Here is a 22,500-nt window from a genome sequence, read left to right as displayed (position 1 = left end):
TCCGAAGTGTGCTCCAAGGTGCGGCCTGCACGAAGTCGGAGCCCGGTTTGCCCCGGGTGTGCACCTCGGGTGGGCACCTTGGTGCGCATGCCTTGCCTGGGCTGCGCACCAGGGCGGGCTCAAGATGGCACCCGCGTTCCTTTTTTTTCACTATCTTTCAAAACGGAAATTTTAAAATCTCATTTTTTTTTGCCTTTTTCTGGAAATTAGTGAAGGCAGCGCATCAAAGGTGCGCACCTCGCTGCCCACCACGGTGCGCAACGCCGGTGGGCACCCGGGAGTGCTTCGAAGTGTGCTCCAAGGTGCTGCGTGCACGTTGTCGGAGCCCGGTTTGCCCCGGGTGCGCACCTCGCGTGCACCTTCGTCGGGGTGGGCACCTTGGCTGGGTTTGCCCCGGCTGCGCTCCGAAGCGGGGTTATTGGAGCGCCGCCTCTTTTTTTGTCGGAGCGTTTGGTGGGGTTTCTCGCATTGGCTCTTCCGAGGCCCGGTTGCCACCCTGGCGCGCACGAAGTCGGAAGTAGGGTTAATTGCCCGGGTGCGCACCTTTGCCAGGGTGGGCACCTTACCTGGGCTGCGCACCAGGGCGGGCTCAAGATGGCACGCGCGTTCCGTTTTTTTCACTATCTTTCAAAACGGAAATTTTAAAATCTCCTTTTTTTTTTGCCTTTTCTGGAAATTAGTGAAGGCAGCGCATCAAAGGTGCGCACCTCGCTGCCCACCTTGGTGTGCTCTGAGGTGCGCACCCGGGAGCGCTACGAAGTGTGCTCCAAGGTGCGGCGTGCACGTTGTCGGAGCCCGGTTTGCCCCGGGTGCGCACCTCGCCTGCACCTTGGCCGGGGTGGGCACCTTGGCTGGGTTTGCCCAGGGTGCGCTCCGAAGCGGGGTTACTGGAGCGCCCCCTCTTTTTTTGTCAGAGCGTTTGGTGGGGTTTCTCGCATTGGCTCTTCCCAGGCCCGGTTGTTGGGTGCGCTCCCACCCTGGCGCGCGCGAAGTTGGAAGTTGGGTTAATTGCCCGGGCGCGCACCTTCGCCAGGGTGGGCACCTTGGTGCGCACACCTTGGCTGGGCTGCGCACCAGGGCGGGCTCAAGATGGCACCAGCATTCCCTTTTTCTCACTATCTTTCAAAACGGAAATTTTAAAATCTCGTTTTTTTTTTGCCTTTTATGGAAATTAGTGAAGGCATCGCATCAAAGGTGCGCACCTCGCTGCCCACCTTGGTGTGCTCCGAGGTGCCCACCACGGTGCGCAACGCCGGTGCGAACCCGGGAGCGCCCCGATGTGTGCTCCAAGGTGCGGCGTGCACGAAGTCGGACCCCGGTTTGCCCCGGGTGCGCACCTCGCGTGCACCTTGGTGCGCACACCTTGGCTGGGTTGCGCGGCCTGGTGGGCACCATGGTGCGCACCAAGGAGCGCTCCGAAGTGTGCTCCAAGGTGCGGCGTGCACGAAGTCGGAGCCCGGTTTGCCCCGGGTACGCACCTTCGCCGGGGTGGGCACCTCGGCTGGGTTGCGCGCCCTGGTGCGCACCAAGGAGCGCTCCGAAGTGTGCTCCAAGGTGCGGCGTGCACGAAGTCGGAGCCCGGTTTGCCCCGGGTGCGCACCTCGCGTGCACCTTCGGCGGGGTTGCGCGCCCTGGTGGGCACCATGGTGCGCACCAAGGAGCGCTCCGAAGTGTGCTCCAAGGTGCGGCGTGCACGAAGTCGGAGCCCGGTTTGCCCCGGGTGCGCACCTCGCGTGCACCTTCGGCGGGGTTGCGCGCCCTGGTGGGCACCATGGTGCGCACCAAGGAGCGCTCCGAAGTGTGCTCCAAGGTGCGGCGTGCACGAAGTCGGAGCCCGGTTTGCCCCGGGTGCGCACCTCGCGTGCACCTTCGCCGCGGTGGGCACCATGGCGTGCACGAAGTCGGAGCCCGGTTTGCCCCGGGTGCGCACCTCGCGTGCACCTTCGCCGGGGTGGGCACCTCGGCTGGGTTGCGCGCCCTGGTGCGCACCAAGGAGCGCTCCGAAGTGTGCTCCAAGGTGCGGCGTGCACGAAGTCGGAGCCCGGTTTGCCCCGGGTGCGCACCTCGCGTGCACCTTCGCCAGGGTGGGCACCTCGGTGCGCACACCTTCTCAATGTTTTCTTGCCTTTTCTGGAAATTGGTGAAGGCAGCGCATCAAAGGTGCGCACCTCGGTGTGCTCCGAGGTGCGAACCCGAGAGCGCTCCGAGGTGCCCACGAAGTCGAAAGTCGGGTTAATTGCATTGTTTTCCCCGGGTGCGCTCCGAGGTGCGCAACATCGGCGCGCACCAAGGAGGGCTCCGAAGTGTGCTCCAAGGTGCGCACGATGGCGTGCACCTCTGGTGCGCACGATTCGGAGCTCGGTTTGACCGGGGTGCGCACACCTTGGCTGGGTTGCGCACCTTTTGTGCGCTCCAAGGTGCGCACGAAGTCGGAGCTCGGTTTGCCCCGGGTGCGCACCTTCGCCAGGGTGCGCACCTTGATGCGCACGCCTTGGCTGGGCTGCGCACCTTGGTGGGCGCCATGGTGCGCACCTTTCGTGCGCTCCAAGGTGCGCACGAAGTCGGAGCTCGGTTTGCCCCGGGTGCGCACCTTGGTGGGCGCCATGGTGCACTCCGAGGTGCCCAAGATTGGTGCGCACCAAGGAGCGCTCCGAAGTGCGCTCCAAGGTGCGCGCGAAGTCGAAAGTTGGGTTAATTGTCCGGTTTGCCTCGGGTGCGCACCTTGCGTGCACCTTCGCCAGGGTGGGCGCCTTGGTGCGCACACCTTGGCTGGGCTGCGCACACCTTGGCACCCGCGTTTCCTTCATTTTAAATTTTTTTTTTTTACAATCTCTCAAGTGGGAAATTCTATAATCTCAACTTTTTTTGCCTTTTCAGGAAACTTTTGAATGGAGCGCATCATTGGTGCGCTCCGAAGTGTGCTCCAAAGCTCTCTCCAGCTGCGTGCACCTGCCCCGGCCGCGCACCCGGCCCCGCCCAGCTTCGCTCACCTGTCCCGGGCGTCTGGTGCGGAACCTTAGAGTAAGAAACATCACCGTGCACCTTGGCCAACGTGCGCGACTCGACCGAGCGCGCACTGGCCGAGGTGCACACCGATTTCACCTGGGTGCGCGCGCAGCACCTCGGGCGCACCGGGGTGCGCGCACAACGCCCGGGTTGCACCGTGGCCTGTGTGCTCGGGGCGCCTCGGGTGCGCGCTCGGTGTCGCCCCCGCGCGCGCGGTAGTGCGGGCAGCGCACCCCGGCCCGGCCCGGCCCCGACGAGAACGCAAACGGGCAAAAGGTTTATTCAAATAGCATTGCGATGCCCGGCGAAAAACTAAAAAAGGGTGCAACACCGGGACTTCCCGGGAGGTCACCCATCCCAGTACTACTCCGGCCCAAGCGCGCTTAACTGCGGAGTTCTGATGGGATCCGGTGCACTAACGCTGGTATGATCGCACCCGTTATGAGCTTGTCGCAGTGTGTACTTAGCAAACCGCGACCCACGTGCGAATCCACCCCGGCCACCCACCCCCGTCGAGGTGCACACCCTCCCTCGCGAAGTGCGCCCCGTTCGCCAAGTGTGAGCCCTGCCCGGGTGCGCGCACCTTGCTAGGGCGTCGGGTGTGCACCCGGCCCGGCCTACGTGCGTGCACCTGTAGGGGGCGTCGTGTGCGTGCAGTGTCCCGTCTGCAACGCGGTGCCCACACACCACCTCGGGCGCAACGACCTGCGCTCACATGTGGGCCGAGTGCACCTTGGTGCATGTTCGGGGCGCCTCGGGTGCACGCTCGATCTTGCCCCGGTGCACCAAGGCGCTCGGTTTGCCCCGGGTGCGCACTTGGTGCAAGGTGGGCACCCAAAATAGGGATCAAGCACCAAAACACAAGTTTCGGGATGCAAAATGGGACCCAAGGACCACAAATGCGTTCCAAGACCCATGATGGGTCCACGAGAACAAAAATGTGTTCCGAGACTTAATAAACAAATATTGGGTTTTAGGAGAAGAAACATGCTCTGATGCCCAAAACGAGAATCGACCCCGAAAAGGCCACAGGCCAAAAGTGGGATGCGAGACAAAAAAAAATGGGACCCGAGGACCAAAATTGGGTTCCCAGGTCGAAGACAGGGCAACCGGACAAGAAACGACCTCTAAGGCTCGAAATGAGTCCCGACGACTAAAACTTGACAAGAAGCACCCATCAGGCACCCAACTCGACACCCATGGGATGCCGACCCACCCGGGCTTCCACCTAGCACACCTTGGCACCCACCCACCCTCGCACCCAACCTCGCACCCAACTTAGCACCTTTGAACCCACATTGGCACTCACCCTGACCCTGGCACCTTGGAACCCACATTGGCACTCACCTTGACCCTGGCACCCACCTTTGCACTCACCTTGGGACCCACCCTGGCTCCCACCTCGGCACCCACCCAGACACCCACCTTGGTTCCTTGGCACCCACCTTGGATCCTTGGCACCCACCCCGACACCCACCTTGGCACGCAACTTGGCTACTTGCCACCCACCTTGGCTCCTTGACGCCCACCCCGACAACCACCCCGTGACCTACCCTGGCTAGGGTTGGTGCACACCCACCCTGGTGCCCACCTTGGCACCCACCCTATGACCCACCTTGGCACGCACCTTAGTACCCACCCCGTTACCCACCCTAGGACCCACCCCGTGACCCACCTTGGCCAGGGTGGGTGCCTTGGTGCGCACAACTTGCCTGGGCTGCACACCAGGGCGGGCTCAAGATGGCACCCGCGTTCCGTTTTTTTCACTATCTTTCAAAACGGAAATTTTAAAATCTCATTTTTTTCTTTTTTTTGCCTTTTCTGGAAATTAGTGAAGGCAGCGCATCAAAGGTGCGCAATGCTGGTGCGAACCCGGGAGCGCTCCGATGTGTGCTCCAAGGTGCGGCGTGCACGAAGTCCGAGCCCGGTTTGCCCCGGGTGCGCACCTCGCGTGCACCTTCGCCGGGGTGAGCACCTTGGCTGGGTTGCGCGCCCTGGTGCGTACCAAGGAGCGCTCTGAAGTGTGCTCCAAGGTGCGGCGTGCACGAAGTCGGAGCCCGGTTTGCCCCGGGTGTGCACCTCGGGTGCGCACCTCGCGTGCACCTTCGCTGCGGTGGGCACCTTGGCTGGGTTGCGCGCCTTGGTGGGCACCATGCAGTGCACGAAGTCGGAGCCCGGTTTGCCCCGGGCGCGCACCTCCGCCAGGGTGGGCACCTTGGTGCGCACAACTTGCCTGGGCTGCGCATCAGGAAGGGCTCAAGATGGCACCCGCGTTCCGTTTTTTTCACTATCTTTCAGAACGGAAATTTTAAAATATCGTTTTTTTTTGCCTTTTCTGGAAATTAGTGAAGGCAGCGCATCAAAGGTGCGCAACGCTGGTGCGAACCTGGGAGCGCTCCGATGTGTGCTCCAAGGTGCGGCGTGCACGAAGTCGGAGCCCGGTTTGCCTCGGGTGCGCCCTGGTGGGCACCATGGTGCGCACCAAGGAGCGCTCCGAAGTGTGCTCCAAGGTGCGGCCTGCACGAAGTCGGAGCCCGGTTTGCCCCGGGTGTGCACCTCGGGTGGGCACCTTGGTGCGCATGCCTTGCCTGGGCTGCGCACCAGGGCGGGCTCAAGATGGCACCCGCGTTCCTTTTTTTTCACTATCTTTCAAAACGGAAATTTTAAAATCTCATTTTTTTTTGCCTTTTTCTGGAAATTAGTGAAGGCAGCGCATCAAAGGTGCGCACCTCGCTGCCCACCACGGTGCGCAACGCCGGTGGGCACCCGGGAGTGCTTCGAAGTGTGCTCCAAGGTGCTGCGTGCACGTTGTCGGAGCCCGGTTTGCCCCGGGTGCGCACCTCGCGTGCACCTTCGTCGGGGTGGGCACCTTGGCTTGGTTTGCCCCGGCTGCGCTCCGAAGCGGGGTTATTGGAGCGCCGCCTCTTTTTTTGTCGGAGCGTTTGGTGGGGTTTCTCGCATTGGCTCTTCCGAGGCCCGGTTGCCACCCTGGCGCGCACGAAGTCGGAAGTAGGGTTAATTGCCCGGGTGCGCACCTTTGCCAGGGTGGCACCTTACCTGGGCTGCGCACCAGGGCGGGCTCAAGATGGCACGCGCGTTCCGTTTTTTTCACTATCTTTCAAAACGGAAATTTTAAAATCTCCTTTTTTTTTTGCCTTTTCTGGAAATTAGTGAAGGCAGCGCATCAAAGGTGCGCACCTCGCTGCCCACCTTGGTGTGCTCTGAGGTGCGCACCCGGGAGCGCTACGAAGTGTGCTCCAAGGTGCGGCGTGCACGTTGTCGGAGCCCGGTTTGCCCCGGGTGCGCACCTCGCCTGCACCTTGGCCGGGGTGGGCACCTTGGCTGGGTTTGCCCAGGGTGCGCTCCGAAGCGGGGTTACTGGAGCGCCCCCTCTTTTTTTGTCAGAGAGTTTGGTGGGGTTTCTCGCATTGGCTCTTCCCAGGCCCGGTTGTTGGGTGCGCTCCCACCCTGGCGCGCGCGAAGTTGGAAGTTGGGTTAATTGCCCGGGCGCGCACCTTCGCCAGGGTGGGCACCTTGGTGCGCAAACCTTGGCTGGGCTGCGCACCAGGGCGGGCTCAAGATGGCACCAGCATTCCCTTTTTCTCACTATCTTTCAAAACGGAAATTTTAAAATCTCGTTTTTTTTTTGCCTTTTATGGAAATTAGTGAAGGCATCGCATCAAAGGTGCGCACCTCGCTGCCCACCTTGGTGTGCTCCGAGGTGCCCACCACGGTGCGCAACGCCGGTGCGAACCCGGGAGCGCCCCGATGTGTGCTCCAAGGTGCGGCGTGCACGAAGTCGGACCCCGGTTTGCCCCGGGTGCGCACCTCGCGTGCACCTTGGTGCGCACACCTTGGCTGGGTTGCGCGGCCTGGTGGGCACCATGGTGCGCACCAAGGAGCGCTCCGAAGTGTGCTCCAAGGTGCGGCGTGCACGAAGTCGGAGCCCGGTTTGCCCCGGGTGCGCACCTTCGCCGCGGTGGGCACCATGGCGTGCACGAAGTCGGAGCCCGGTTTGCCCCGGGTGCGCACCTCGCGTGCACCTTCGCCGGGGTGGGCACCTCGGCTGGGTTGCGCGCCCTGGTGCGCACCAAGGAGCGCTCTGAAGTGTGCTCCAAGGTGCGGCGTGCACGAAGTCGGAGCCCGGTTTGCCCCGGGTGTGCACCTCGGGTGCGCACCTCGCGTGCACCTTCGCTGCGGTGGGCACCTTGGCTGGGTTGCGCGCCTTGGTGGGCACCATGCAGTGCACGAAGTCGGAGCCCGGATTGCCCCGGGCGCGCACCTCCGCCAGGGTGGGCACCTTGGTGCGCACAACTTGCCTGGGCTGCGCACCAGGAAGGGCTCAAGATGGCACCCGCGTTCCGTTTTTTTCACTATCTTTCAGAACGGAAATTTTAAAATCTCGTTTTTTTTTGCCTTTTCTTGAAATTAGTGAAGGCAGCGCATCAAAGGTGCGCAACGCTGGTGCGAACCTGGGAGCGCTCCGATGTGTGCTCCAAGGTGCGGCGTGCACGAAGTCGGACCCCGGTTTGCCCCGGGTGCGCACCTCGCGTGCACCTTGGTGCGCACACCTTGGCTGGGTTGCGCGCCCTGGTGGGCACCATGGTGCGCACCAAGGAGCGCTCCGAAGTGTGCTCCAAGGTGCGGCGTGCACGAAGTCGGAGCCCGGTTTGCCCCGGGTGCGCACCTCGCGTGCACCTTCGCCGCGGTGGGCACCATGGCGTGCACGAAGTCGGAGCCCGGTTTGCCCCGGGTGCGCACCTCGCGTGCACCTTCGCCGGGGTGGGCACCTTGGTGTGCAGACCTTGGCTGGGTTGCGCGCCCTGGTGGGCACCATGGTGCGCACCAAGGAGCGCTCCGAAGTGTGCTCCAAGGTGCGGCCTGCACGAAGTCGGAGCCCGGTTTGCCCCGGGTGTGCACCTCGGGTGGGCACCTTGGTGCGCATGCCTTGCCTGGGCTGCGCACCAGGGCGGGCTCAAGATGGCACCCGCGTTCCTTTTTTTTCACTATCTTTCAAAACGGAAATTTTAAAATCTCATTTTTTTTTGCCTTTTTCTGGAAATTAGTGAAGGCAGCGCATCAAAGGTGCGCACCTCGCTGCCCACCACGGTGCGCAACGCCGGTGGGCACCCGGGAGTGCTTCGAAGTGTGCTCCAAGGTGCTGCGTGCACGTTGTCGGAGCCCGGTTTGCCCCGGGTGCGCACCTCGCGTGCACCTTCGTCGGGGTGGGCACCTTGGCTGGGTTTGCCCCGGCTGCGCTCCGAAGCGGGGTTATTGGAGCGCCGCCTCTTTTTTTGTCGGAGCGTTTGGTGGGGTTTCTCGCATTGGCTCTTCCGAGGCCCGGTTGCCACCCTGGCGCGCACGAAGTCGGAAGTAGGGTTAATTGCCCGGGTGCGCACCTTTGCCAGGGTGGGCACCTTACCTGGGCTGCGCACCAGGGCGGGCTCAAGATGGCACGCGCGTTCCGTTTTTTTCACTATCTTTCAAAACGGAAATTTTAAAATCTCCTTTTTTTTTTGCCTTTTCTGGAAATTAGTGAAGGCAGCGCATCAAAGGTGCGCACCTCGCTGCCCACCTTGGTGTGCTCTGAGGTGCGCACCCGGGAGCGCTACGAAGTGTGCTCCAAGGTGCGGCGTGCACGTTGTCGGAGCCCGGTTTGCCCCGGGTGCGCACCTCGCCTGCACCTTGGCCGGGGTGGGCACCTTGGCTGGGTTTGCCCAGGGTGCGCTCCGAAGCGGGGTTACTGGAGCGCCCCCTCTTTTTTTGTCAGAGCGTTTGGTGGGGTTTCTCGCATTGGCTCTTCCCAGGCCCGGTTGTTGGGTGCGCTCCCACCCTGGCGCGCGCGAAGTTGGAAGTTGGATTAATTGCCCGGGCGCGCACCTTCGCCAGGGTGGGCACCTTGGTGCGCACACCTTGGCTGGGCTGCGCACCAGGGCGGGCTCAAGATGGCACCAGCATTCCCTTTTTCTCACTATCTTTCAAAACGGAAATTTTAAAATCTCGTTTTTTTTTTGCCTTTTATGGAAATTAGTGAAGGCATCGCATCAAAGGTGCGCACCTCGCTGCCCACCTTGGTGTGCTCCGAGGTGCCCACCACGGTGCGCAACGCCGGTGCGAACCCGGGAGCGCCCCGATGTGTGCTCCAAGGTGCGGCGTGCACGAAGTCGGACCCCGGTTTGCCCCGGGTGCGCACCTCGCGTGCACCTTGGTGCGCACACCTTGGCTGGGTTGCGCGGCCTGGTGGGCACCATGGTGCGCACCAAGGAGCGCTCCGAAGTGTGCTCCAAGGTGCGGCGTGCACGAAGTCGGAGCCCGGTTTGCCCCGGGTACGCACCTCGCGTGCACCTTCGCCGGGGTGGGCACCTCGGCTGGGTTGCGCGCCCTGGTGCGCACCAAGGAGCGCTCCGAAGTGTGCTCCAAGGTGCGGCGTGCACGAAGTCGGAGCCCGGTTTGCCCCGGGTGCGCACCTTCGCCGCGGTGCGCACCATGGCGTGCACGAAGTCGGAGCCCGGTTTGCCCCGGGTGCGCACCTCGCGTGCACCTTCGGCGGGGTTGCGCGCCCTGGTGGGCACCATGGTGCGCACCAAGGAGCGCTCCGAAGTGTGCTCCAAGGTGCGGCGTGCACGAAGTCGGAGCCCGGTTTGCCCCGGGTGCGCACCTCGCGTGCACCTTCGGCGGGGTTGCGCGCCCTGGTGGGCACCATGGTGCGCACCAAGGAGCGCTCCGAAGTGTGCTCCAAGGTGCGGCGTGCACGAAGTCGGAGCCCGGTTTGCCCCGGGTGCGCACCTCGCGTGCACCTTCGCCGCGGTGGGCACCATGGCGTGCACGAAGTCGGAGCCCGGTTTGCCCCGGGTGCGCACCTCGCGTGCACCTTCGCCGGGGTGGGCACCTCGGCTGGGTTGCGCGCCCTGGTGCGCACCAAGGAGCGCTCCGAAGTGTGCTCCAAGGTGCGGCGTGCACGAAGTCGGAGCCCGGTTTGCCCCGGGTGCGCACCTCGCGTGCACCTTCGCCAGGGTGGGCACCTCGGTGCGCACACCTTCTCAATGTTTTCTTGCCTTTTCTGGAAATTGGTGAAGGCAGCGCATCAAAGGTGCGCACCTCGGTGTGCTCCGAGGTGCGAACCCGAGAGCGCTCCGAGGTGCCCACGAAGTCGAAAGTCGGGTTAATTGCATTGTTTTCCCCGGGTGCGCTCCGAGGTGCGCAACATCGGCGCGCACCAAGGAGGGCTCCGAAGTGTGCTCCAAGGTGCGCACGATGGCGTGCACCTCTGGTGCGCACGATTCGGAGCTCGGTTTGACCGGGGTGCGCACACCTTGGCTGGGTTGCGCACCTTTTGTGCGCTCCAAGGTGCGCACGAAGTCGGAGCTCGGTTTGCCCCGGGTGCGCACCTTCGCCAGGGTGCGCACCTTGATGCGCACGCCTTGGCTGGGCTGCGCACCTTGGTGGGCGCCATGGTGCGCACCTTTCGTGCGCTCCAAGGTGCGCACGAAGTCGGAGCTCGGTTTGCCCCGGGTGCGCACCTTGGTGGGCGCCATGGTGCACTCCGAGGTGCCCAAGATTGGTGCGCACCAAGGAGCGCTCCGAAGTGCGCTCCAAGGTGCGCGCGAAGTCGAAAGTTGGGTTAATTGTCCGGTTTGCCTCGGGTGCGCACCTTGCGTGCACCTTCGCCAGGGTGGGCGCCTTGGTGCGCACACCTTGGCTGGGCTGCGCACACCTTGGCACCCGCGTTTCCTTCATTTTAAATTTTTTTTTTTTACAATCTCTCAAGTGGGAAATTCTATAATCTCAACTTTTTTTGCCTTTTCAGGAAACTTTTGAATGGAGCGCATCATTGGTGCGCTCCGAAGTGTGCTCCAAAGCTCTCTCCAGCTGCGTGCACCTGCCCCGGCCGCGCACCCGGCCCCGCCCAGCTTCGCTCACCTGTCCCGGGCGTCTGGTGCGGAACCTTAGAGTAAGAAACATCACCGTGCACCTTGGCCAACGTGCGCGACTCGACCGAGCGCGCACTGGCCGAGGTGCACACCGATTTCACCTGGGTGCGCGCGCAGCACCTCGGGCGCACCGGGGTGCGCGCACAACGCCCGGGTTGCACCGTGGCCTGTGTGCTCGGGGTGCCTCGGGTGCGCGCTCGGTGTCGCCCCCGCGCGCGCGGTAGTGCGGGCAGTGCACCCCGGCCCGGCCCGGCCCCGACGAGAACGCAAACGGGCAAAAGGTTTATTCAAATAGCATTGCGACGCCCGGCGAAAAACTAAAAAAGGGTGCAACACCGGGACTTCCCGGGAGGTCACCCATCCCAGTACTACTCCGGCCCAAGCGCGCTTAACTGCGGAGTTCTGATGGGATCCGGTGCACTAATGCTGGTATGATCGCACCCGTTATGAGCTTGTCGCAGTGTGTACTTAGCAAACCGCGACCCACGTGCGAATCCACCCCGGCCACCCACCCCCGTCGAGGTGCACACCCTCCCTCGCGAAGTGCGCCCCGTTCGCCAAGTGTGAGCCCTGCCCGGGTGCGCGCACCTTGCTAGGGCGTCGGGTGTGCACCCGGCCCGGCCTACGTGCGTGCACCTGGAGGGGGCGTCGTGTGCGTGCAGTGTCCCGTCTGCAACGCGGTGCCCACACACCACCTCGGGCGCAACGACCTGCGCTCACATGTGGGCCGAGTGCACCTTGGTGCATGTTCGGGGCGCCTCGGGTGCACGCTCGATCTTGCCCCGGTGCACCAAGGCGCTCGGTTTGCCCCGGGTGCGCACTTGGTGCAAGGTGGGCACCCAAAATAGGGATCAAGCACCAAAACACAAGTTTCGGGATGCAAAATGGGACCCAAGGACCACAAATGCGTTCCAAGACCCATGATGGGTCCACGAGAACAAAAATGTGTTCCGAGACTTAATAAACAAATATTGGGTTTTAGGAGAAGAAACATGCTCTGATGCCCAAAACGAGAATCGACCCCGAAAAGGCCACAGGCCAAAAGTGGGATGCGAGACAAAAAAAAATGGGACCCGAGGACCAAAATTGGGTTCCCAGGTCGAAGACAGGGCAACCGGACAAGAAACGACCTCTAAGGCTCGAAATGAGTCCCGACGACTAAAACTTGACAAGAAGCACCCATCAGGCACCCAACTCGACACCCATGGGATGCCGACCCACCCGGGCTTCCACCTAGCACACCTTGGCACCCACCCACCCTCGCACCCAACCTCGCACCCAACTTAGCACCTTTGAACCCACATTGGCACTCACCCTGACCCTGGCACCTTGGAACCCACATTGGCACTCACCTTGACCCTGGCACCCACCTTTGCACTCACCTTGGGACCCACCCTGGCTCCCACCTCGGCACCCACCCAGACACCCACCTTGGTTCCTTGGCACCCACCTTGGATCCTTGGCACCCACCCCGACACCCACCTTGGCACGCAACTTGGCTACTTGCCACCCACCTTGGCTCCTTGACGCCCACCCCGACAACCACCCCGTGACCTACCCTGGCTAGGGTTGGTGCACACCCACCCTGGTGCCCACCTTGGCACCCACCCTATGACCCACCTTGGCACGCACCTTAGTACCCACCCCGTTACCCACCCTAGGACCCACCCCGTGACCCACCTTGGCCAGGGTGGGTGCACCCACCCTGGTGCCCACCTTGGCACCCACCCATCCTAGCACCCAGCCTGTGACCGGGCTTGGAACCCAACCTTGCACCCGCACCCGTCTTGGCCAGTGTGGGTGCGCACCCATCCTGGCACCCACGTTGTGACACACCCTTTAACCCACGCACCCTAGCACCCACGTTGGCACCCACCTTGGAACCCAACCTAGCAACTTGGCACCCACCCCGTGACCCACCTTGGCATCCACCATAGCAGTCGCCGACTTGGCACCCACCTCGGCACCCACCTTGACACTTGTGGACCCACCTTGCCACTCACCCTAGCATCGACCCATCCTAGCACCCACCCTGGCACCTTTGCACCCTAGCACTCACCCATCCTAGCACCTAACCTGTGACCCACCTTGACACTCACCCTCGCACCCACCTTGGAACCCAACCTAGCACCCACCCACCCTGACACCAACCCTAGCACCTACCCACCCTTGCACCCACCCTGTGACCCATCTTGGCACCCACCCATCCTACCACTCAACCTATCACCCACCTTCTCACCCACCTTGGCATCCACCTTAGCACCCACCCACACTGGCACCTTGGCACCCACCTCGGGCAAGGTGGGTGCACACCCACCCTGGCACCCAATTTAGAACCCACCGAGCATGTTACCCACCTTGGCACCCACATTGCAGCCCACCCTAGTACCCACCCTATGACCCACATTGGCATCCACACCCTAGCACCCAGGCACCTCGACACCCGCCTTGACACCCACCCTAGCACTGAACCTGTGACCCACCTTGGAACTCACCCTAGAACCCACCCACCCTGTGAACCACCTTGGCATCCACCTTAGCACCCACCCACCTTGGCACCCACTCTAGCACTCACCCATCCTAACACCCAACTTGTTACCCACCTTGGCACCCGCCCTCGCGTCCACCTTGAAACCCACCCTAGCACCCACCCACGCAGGAGCCCACCTTGGCACCCAACCTAACACCCACGCATCCTGGCACCCAACTTGTGACCCACCTTGGAACCCACCCTAGTACCCACCTTTGAACCCACTATATCACCAACCCACCTTGGCACCCACCCTATGACCCTCTTTGGAATCCACCCTAGCACGCACCCACCCTGGCACCCACCATGGAGCGCACCCTAGCACCCACCCACCTCGGCACGCACCTCAACACCCACCTTGGTGTGCGCACTGCGCCAACCTCTCAAAGACCCTATGTGGTGCGCTCCAAAGTGTACACCTTTGGTGCGCTCCAAGGTGCGCACCTTTGGTGCACACCGAGGTGCACACCAAAGTGTGCACCGAGGTGAGCACCAAAGTGCACTCCAGGGTGCACACCAAGGCGTGCACCTTTGGTGCGGTCAATGCAAACGAATTCGGAAGTTGGGGTCGATGTCCTAATCGCTGCTGCAGACTACACGTATGAGAATCGGACAAATAGCTTTATATAGGGGAGGTGTTGCGTTTGATGGGTCGACTCCCCTGGTTGTGTGCACTGCACCAACTTCAAAGACCCTGTCTTGTTTAAGAAGTCAAAAGTTGGGGTGGATGTCCTAATCATTGCTGCAGTCTACGCATGTATGAGAATCAGACAAATAGCTTATATAGGGGAGGTGTTGCATTCGGTGGGTTGACTCCCCTGGTTGTGCGCACTGCGCCAACCTCAAAGACCCCGCATAGCAGAAGAAGTCGGAAGTCGGATTTTGGTGAGCACCAAGGCGTGCACCTTTGGTGCGGTCAACGCAGACGAATTCAGAAGTTGGGGTGGATGTCCTAATCGTTGTTGCAGGCTACACATGTATGAGAATCAGACAAATAGCTTATATAGGGGAGGTGTTGGGTTTGATGGGTCAACTCCCTTGGTTGTGCGCATTACGCCAACCTCAAAGACCTTGTTTTCGTTAAGAAGTCAAAAGTTGGGGTCAATGTCCTAATGGCTCCTGCAGGCTACACATGTATGAGAATCGGACAAATAGCTTATATAGGGGAGGTGTTGGGTTTGATGGGTCGACTCCCCTGGTTGTGCGCATTACGTCAACCTCAAAGACCTTGTTTTCGTTAAGAAGTCAAAAGTTGGGGTCGATGTCCTAATTGCTCCTGTAGACTACACATGTATGAGAATCAGACAAATAGCTTATATAGGGGAGGTGTTGGGTTTGATGGGTTGACTCCCCTAGTTGTTCGCATTACACCAACCTCAAAGACCTTGTTTTCGTTTAGAAGCCGAAAGTTGGGGTCGATGTCCTAATTGCTCCTGCAGGCTACGCATGTATGAGAATCAGACAAATAGCTTATATAGGGGAGGTGTTGGGTTTGATGGGTCGACTCCCCTGGTTGTGCGCATTGCGCCAACCTCAAAGACCCTGCATTGCGGATGAAGTCGAAAGTCAGAGTTTGGTGTGCTACAAGGTGTGGTCGAAGGTGCTCACCTAGGTGTGCACCTTTGGAGCACAGGAAAAGTGCCCTCCAAAAGTGCGCACCTTTGGAGTGCACAAAAGTGCCCTCCAAAAGTGCGCACCTTTGGAGCGCAGAAAAGTGCCCTCCAAAAAGTGCCCTCCAAAAGTGCGCACCTTTGGAGCGCAGAAAAGTGCCCTCCAAAAAGTGCCCTCCAAAAGTGCGCACCTTTGGAGCGCAGAAAAGTGCCCTCCAAAAAGTGCCCTCCAAAAGTGCGCACCTTTGGAGCGCAGAAAAGTGCCCTCCAAAAAGTGCCCTCCAAAAGTGCGCACCTTTGGAGCGCAGAAAAGTGCCCTCCAAAAAGTGCCCTCCAAAAGTGCGCACCTTTGGAGCGCAGAAAAGTGCCCTCCAAAAAGTGCCCTCCAAAAGTGCGCACCTTTGGAGCGCAGAAAAGTGCCCTCCAAAAAGTGCCCTCCAAAAGTGCGCACCTTTGGAGCGCAGAAAAGTGCCCTCCAAAAAGTGCCCTCCAAAAGTGCGCACCTTTGGAGCGCAGAAAAGTGCCCTCCAAAAAGTGCCCTCCAAAAGTGCGCACCTTTGGAGCGCAGAAAAGTGCCCTCCAAAAAGTGCCCTCCAAAAGTGCGCACCTTTGGAGCGCAGAAAAGTGCCCTCCAAAAGTGCGCACTTTTGGTGCGCACCAAGGCGCTGGTTCGGTCGTTGCAGGCGAGTTCGGAAGTTGGGGTCGATGTCCTGAGCGGAGGTGCAAACTACACAGGTGTCGGAATCGGACAAATAGCTTATATAGGGGAGGTGTATGCTTCGATGGGTCGACTCCCCAGGTTGAGCGCACCGCGCCAACCTCAAAGACCCTACGGTATGGATGAAGTCGGAAGTTGGGTCCGATGACCGATTCGATTAGTAGGTATGCTCATGAGGTCGGAATTTGGGTCCGATGACCTGCCATGTGCAGGAAGGCGAATGTTGACACTGTGCGTTGCAAGGTGCACACCAAGGCGCTGGTGCGGTCTTTTTAGTCGAGTTCGGAAGTTGGGGTCGATGTCCTGATCGGAGGTGCAAGCTACACAGGTGTGGGAATCGGACAAATAGCTTATATAGGGGAGGTGTATGCTTCGTTGGGTCGACTCCCCGGGTTGAGCGCACCGCGCCAACCTCAAAGACCCTACGGTATGGATGAAGTCGGAAGTTGGGTCCGATGACCGATTCGATATGTAGGCATACTCGCGAGGTCGGAATTTGGGTCCGATGACCTGCCACGTGCAGGAAGGCGAATGTTGGCACTGTGCGTTGCAAGGTGCGCACCAAGGCGCTGGTTCGGTCGTTGGAGGCGAGTTCGGAAGTTGGGGTCGATGTCTTGATCGGAGGTGCAAACTACACAGGTGTGGGAATCGGACAAATAGCTTATATAGGGGAGGTGTATGCTTCGTTGGGTCGACTCCCCGGGTTGAGCGCACCGCGCCAACCTCAAAGACCCTACGGTATGGATGAAGTCGGAAGTTGGGTCCGATGACCGATTCGATATGTAGGCATACTCGCGAGGTCGGAATTTGGGTCCGATGACCTGCCATGTGCAGGAAGGCGAATGTTGGGACTGTGCGTCGCAAGGTGCGCACCAAGGCGCTGGTGCCGTCGTTGCAGTCGAGTTCGGAAGTTGGGGTCGATGTCCTGGTCAGAGGTGCAAACTACACAGGTGTGGGAATCGGACAAATAGCTTATATAGGGGAGGTGTATGCTTCGATGGGTCGACTCCCTGGGTTGAGCGCACCGCGCCAACCTCAAAGACCCTACAGTATGGATGAAGTCGGAAGTTGGGTCCGATGACCGATTCGATACGTAGGCATATTGGCGAGGTCTGAATTTGTGTCCGATGACCTGCCATGCGCAGGAAGGCGGAATTTGGGTCCGATGACCGAGTTGATGGCGTGCCATGCGCAGAAAGGCGGAATTTGGGTCCGATGACCGAGTTGATGTTGATGGCCCGCCATGCACAGGAAGGCGGAATTTGGGTCCGATGACCGATTTGAAGGCGTGCCATACGCAAAAAGGCGGAGTTTGGGTCCGATGACCGAGTTGATATTGATGGCCCGCCATGCGCAGGAAGGCGGAATTTGGGTCCGATGACCTGACATACGCATGGAGTCCGACTCGGGGGCCGATGTTCGATTCGATGACTTGCATTGTGGGTAAAGTCGGAAGTTGTGGTCTTTGACCCGATTCGATGACCAGACTTCGGCTGCTTGAGAATCGGACAAATAACTTATATAGGGGAGGTAGTGTTCTCGAGCATCCTCCCCCCGTGCCCGTTTATGTCGATTGATGCTGGTGCTCGACTGGTTGGAGCGCTCGGATGCAAAAATCTTGCACCAGGATTTATCGATTGTGATGGACACGGCAAGTCTCCTGATTGCTATGCAGGAGCTCATCGTGAATCTCTATGCGGCCTTGGTATGGACTCGACCTGCGGAATGGTTCGGCAATGGTAGTCGCTCCAACACGTCCTTGCAATGGCCACAGAGGTGATTCGACTAGAGCTCCAGTCTAGCTTTTGGGTTGCTTGGCGGACTGGTATAGCCGCGATCGAGTTCCGGCCATGAACGTTTTAGATAGCTCTTGGGCTTTCTGGGACGGAAGTCGGAAGTTTGGGCTGTTGTCCGATTTGATGACCATTCTTCGGATGTGTGAGAATCGGACAAATAACTTATATAGGGGACTGTGTTGTCTCACGCAGCCCCCTCCGTGCCCCTCTATCTCGACCGATGTTGGTGCTTGAAAGGGTTGGGATCGCTCGGATTTATAAACGTGCACCACCATTTGTCGAGTGTGAGGGACGCGGCAGGTCTCCTAAATGCTATGCGGGCGCTCTCTGAGAATCTCTATCCGGCCTCGACACAGACTAGTCTTGCTGAATGGTTTGGCACTGGTAGTCGATCCAACACGTCGTTGTTGTGGCCGCCTAGGCGATTCGATTCGAGCCCCCGTCTAGCTTTTGGGTTGCTTGGCGGATTTTGCCCTATCCGCAAGTGAGCTCGGTCCCTAAACGTTCGAGAAACCCGATTGCTATGCGCCGACTCTCTTTCTTGCGAGCCTCCATCTAGCTTTTGGGTCTCTACGGAACGGAAGTCGGAATCTGGGACCGTTGTTTGATTCGACGAGGCAGACTACGGTTGTGCGAGAATCGGACAAATAACTTATATAGGGGAGGTGTTGACTGGAGCATTCTCCCCCGTGCCCCTCTAACTCGACCAATGCTGGCGCTCGAACGGTGGTAGCGCTCGGATTTTCATTGAGCGCCAGCATTGGTCGATTTAGAGGGGCATGCGAGATTCCCGAATGCTATGCGAGGGCTCTAACGGAAATGTCTATTGGTTTCGGTATGGATGCAATTGCGAGTGGTTCGGCAAAGGTAGTCGTTCCGATGCGTCCATGTCGTGGCCAAATCGATAATTCGATTTGAGCCCTCGTATAGCATTTGGGTCTCTCGATGTGATTCCGCATTCCAGTCCCTTTGGGCACTGCTTGAGCCGCATCCCAGGGGGTTCCCTTCCCAATAATCTGCCTCGCAACCCGATTGCTATGCGGTGAGGCTCCTCGGCCGCCTCGGAACTATCTGTGTATCAGACGCATCGCGGGATAAGGGGTTGGCAACGGTAGTCGCCCCAAGCGCGTCCGATGCTTGGACCATTCCGAGGCGGCCCTGAAGCCTCTTCCGTCTAGCCGTTGGGTCCTTCTCGCCGCATCCCTCGCCTCGCACCCCGATTGCTATGCGGTGAGGCTCCTCGGCCGCCTCGGAACTATCTGTGTATCGGACGCGTCGCGGGATAAGGGGTTGTCACTGGTAGTCGCCCCAAGCGCGTCCGATGCTTGGACCATTCCGAGGCGGCCCTGAAGCCTCTTCCGTCTAGCCGTTGGGTCCTTCTCGCCGCATCCCTCGCCTCGCACCCCGATTGCTATGCGGTGAGGCTCCTCGGCCGCCTCGGAACTATCTGTGTATCGGACGCGTCGCGGGATAAGGGGTTGTCATTGGTAGTCGCCCCAAGCGCGTCCGATGCTTGGACCATTCCGAGGCGGCCCTGAAGCCTCTTCCGTCTAGCCGTTGGGTCCTTCTCGCCGCATCCCTCGCCTCGCACCCCGATTGCTATGCGGTGAGGCTCCTCGGCCGCCTCGGAACTATCTGTGTATCGGACGCGTCGCGGGATAAGGGGTTGTCACTGGTAGTCGCCCCAAGCGCGTCCGATGCTTGGACCATTCCGAGGCGGCCCTGAAGCCTCTTCCGTCTAGCCGTTGGGTCCTTCTCGCCGCATCCCTCGCCTCGCACCCCGATTGCTATGCGGTGAGGCTCCTCGGCCGCCTCGGAACTATCTGTGTATCGGACGCGTCGCGGGATAAGGGGTTGTCACTGGTAGTCGCCCCAAGCGCGTTCGATGCTTGGACCATTCCGAGGCGGCCCTGAAGCCTCTTCCGTCTAGCCGTTGGGTCCTTCTCGCCGCATCCCTCGCCTCGCACCCCGATTGCTATGCGGTGAGGCTCCTCGGCCGCCTTGGAACTATCTGTGTATCGGACGCGTCGCGGGATAAGGGGTTGTCACTGGTAGTCGCCCCAAGCGCGTCCGATGCTTGGACCATTCCGAGGCGGACCCGAAGCCTCTTCCGTCTAGCCGTTGGGTCCTTCTCGCCGCATCCTTCGCCTCGCACCCCGATTGCTATGCGGTGAGGCTCCTCGGCCGCCTCGGAACTATCTGTGTATCGGACGCGTCGCGGGATAAGGGGTTGTCACTGGTAGTCGCCCCAAGCGCGTCCGATGCTTGGACCATTCCGAGGCGGACCCGAAGCCTCTTCCGTCTAGCCGTTGGGTCCTTCTCGCCGCATCCCTCGCCTCGCACCCCGATTGCTATGCGGTGAGGCTCCTCGGCCGCCTTGGAACTATCTGTGTATCGGACGCGTCGCGGGATAAGGGGTTGTCACTGGTAGTCGCCCCAAGCGCGTCCGATGCTTGGACCATTCCGAGGCGGACCCGAAGCCTCTTCCGTCTAGCCGTTGGGTCCTTCTCGCCGCATCCCTCGCCTCGCACCCCGATTGCTATGCGGTGAGGCTCCTCGGCCGCCTTGGAACTATCTGTGTATCGGACGCGTCGCGGGATAAGGGGTTGTCACTGGTAGTCGCCCCAAGCGCGTCCGATGCTTGGACCATTCCGAGGCGGACCCGAAGCCTCTTCCGTCTAGCCGTTGGGTCCTTCTCGCCGCATCCCTCGCCTCGCACCCCGATTGCTATGCGGTGAGGCTCCTCGGCCGCCTTGGAACTATCTGTGTATCGGACGCGTCGCGGGATAAGGGGTTGTCACTGGTAGTCGCCCCAAGCGCGTCCGATGCTTGGACCATTCCGAGGCGGCCCCGAAGCCTCTTCCGTCTAGCCGTTGGGTCCTTCTCGCCGCATCCCTCGCCTCGCACCCCGATTGCTATGCGGTGAGGCTCCTCGGCCGCCTTGGAACTATCTGTGTATCGGACGCGTCGCGGGATAAGGGGTTGTCACTGGTAGTCGCCCCAAGCGCGTCCGATGCTTGGACCATTCCGAGGCGGCCCCGAAGCCTCTTCCGTGTAGCCGTTGGGTCCTTCTCGCCGCATCCCTCGCCTCGCACCCCGATTGCTATGCGGTGAGGCTCCTCGGCCGCCTTGGAACTATCTGTGTATCGGACGCGTCGCGGGATAAGGGGTTGTCACTGGTAGTCGCCCCAAGCGCGTCCGATGCTTGGACCATTCCGAGGCGGACCTGAAGCCTCTTCCCTCTAGCCGTTGGGGCTTTCTCGCCGCATCCCTCGCCTCGCACCCTGATTGCTATGCTGTGAGGCTCCTCGGCCGCCTTGGAACTATCTGTGTATCGGACGCATCGCGGGATAAGGGGTTGGCAGTGGTAGTCGCCCCAAGCGCATCCGATGCTTGGACCATTCCGAGGCGGCCCTGCAGCCTCTTCCGTCTAGCCGTTGGGGCCATCTCGCCGCATCCCCCACCTCGCACCACGATTGCTATGCGGTGAGGCTCCTTGGCCGCCTCGGAACTATCTGTGTATCGGACGCATCGCGGGATAAGGGGTTGTCACTGGTAGTCGCCCCAAGCGCGTCCGATGCTTGGACTATTCCGAGGCGGCCCTGCAGCCTCTTCCGTCTAGCCGTTGGGGCCATCTCGCTGCATCCCCCACCTCCTCGGCCGCCTCGGAACTATCTGTGTATCGGACGCATCGCGGGATAAGGGGTTGGCAGTGGTAGTCGCCCCAAGCGCGTCCGATGCTTGGACTATTCCGAGGCAGCCCTGCAGCCTCTTCCGTCTAGCCTTTGGGGCCATCTCGCCGCATCCCTCGCCTCGCACCCCGATTGCTATGCGGTGAGGCTCCTCGGCCGCCTGGGAACTATCTTCGTATCGGACGCATCGCGGGATAAGGGGTTGTCACTGGTAGTCGCCCCAAGCGCGTCCGATGCTTGGACTATTCCGAGGCGGCCCTGTGGCCTCTTCCGTCTAGCCGTTGGGGCCATCTCGCCGCATCCCCCACCTCGCACCCCGATTGCTATGCGGTGAGGCTCTTCGGCCGCCTTGGAACTATCTTCGTATCGGACGCATCGCGGGATAAGGGGTTGTCACTGGTAGTGGCCCCAAGCGCGTCCGATGCTTGGACTATTCCGAGGCGGCCCTGCAGCCTCTTCCGTCTAGCCGTTGGGGCCATCTCGCCGCATCCCCCACCTCGCACCCCGATTGCTATGCGGTGAGGCTCCTCGGCCGCCTTGGAACTATCTTCGTATCGGACGCATCGCGGGATAAGGGGTTGTCACTGGTAGTCGCCCCAAGCGCGTCCGATGCTTGGACTATTCCGACGCGGCCCTGTGGCCTCTTCCGTCTAGCCGTTGGGGCCATCTCGCCGCATCCCCCACCTCGCACCCCGATTGCTATGCGGTGAGGCTCCTCGGCCGCCTTGGAACCATCTTCGTATCGGACGCATCGCGGGATAGGGGGCTGTCACTGGTAGTCGCCCCAAGCGTGTCCGATGCTTGGACCATTCCTAGGCGGCCCTGAAGCCTCTTCCGTCTAGCCGTTGGGGCCTTCCCGCCCCATCCCTCGCCTCGCACCCCCGATTGCTATGCGGTGAGGCTCCTCGGCCGCCTTGGAACCATCTGTGTATCGGACGCATCGCGGGATAAGGGGTTGGCACTGGCAGTCGCCCCAAGCGCGTCCGATGCTTGGACCATTCCGAGGTGGCCCTGAAGCCTCTTCCGTCTAGCCGTTGGGGCCTTCCCGCCCCATCCCTCGCCTCGCACCCCGATTGATATGCGGTGAGGCTCCTCGGCCGCCTTGGAACTATCTGTGTATCGGACGCATCGCGGGATAAGGGGTTGGCACTGGTAGTCGTCCCAATCGCATCCGATGCTTGGACCATTCCGAGGCGGCCCTGCAGCCTCTTCCGTTT

General features: G+C 60.8%; 2 non-coding genes across 2 annotated transcripts; both read right to left on the bottom strand.

Moving 5' to 3' along the window:
• Window positions 1-3,325: 3,325 nt before the first annotated feature.
• Window positions 3,326-3,444, bottom strand: LOC131861776 (5S ribosomal RNA). The gene has a single exon (XR_009360807.1). It is a non-coding gene; the product is annotated as a 5S ribosomal RNA (ribosomal RNA).
• Window positions 3,445-11,261: 7,817 nt separating this feature from the next.
• Window positions 11,262-11,380, bottom strand: LOC131861772 (5S ribosomal RNA). The gene has a single exon (XR_009360803.1). It is a non-coding gene; the product is annotated as a 5S ribosomal RNA (ribosomal RNA).
• Window positions 11,381-22,500: the final 11,120 nt, after the last annotated feature.

Source organism: Cryptomeria japonica, unplaced genomic scaffold (assembly GCF_030272615.1).
Source record: "Cryptomeria japonica unplaced genomic scaffold, Sugi_1.0 HiC_scaffold_33, whole genome shotgun sequence".
Lineage (NCBI taxonomy): Eukaryota > Viridiplantae > Streptophyta > Pinopsida > Cupressales > Cupressaceae > Cryptomeria > Cryptomeria japonica.
Note: the sequence above shows the minus strand (reverse complement) of the source record. Positions and strands in the feature narration are given on the sequence as shown.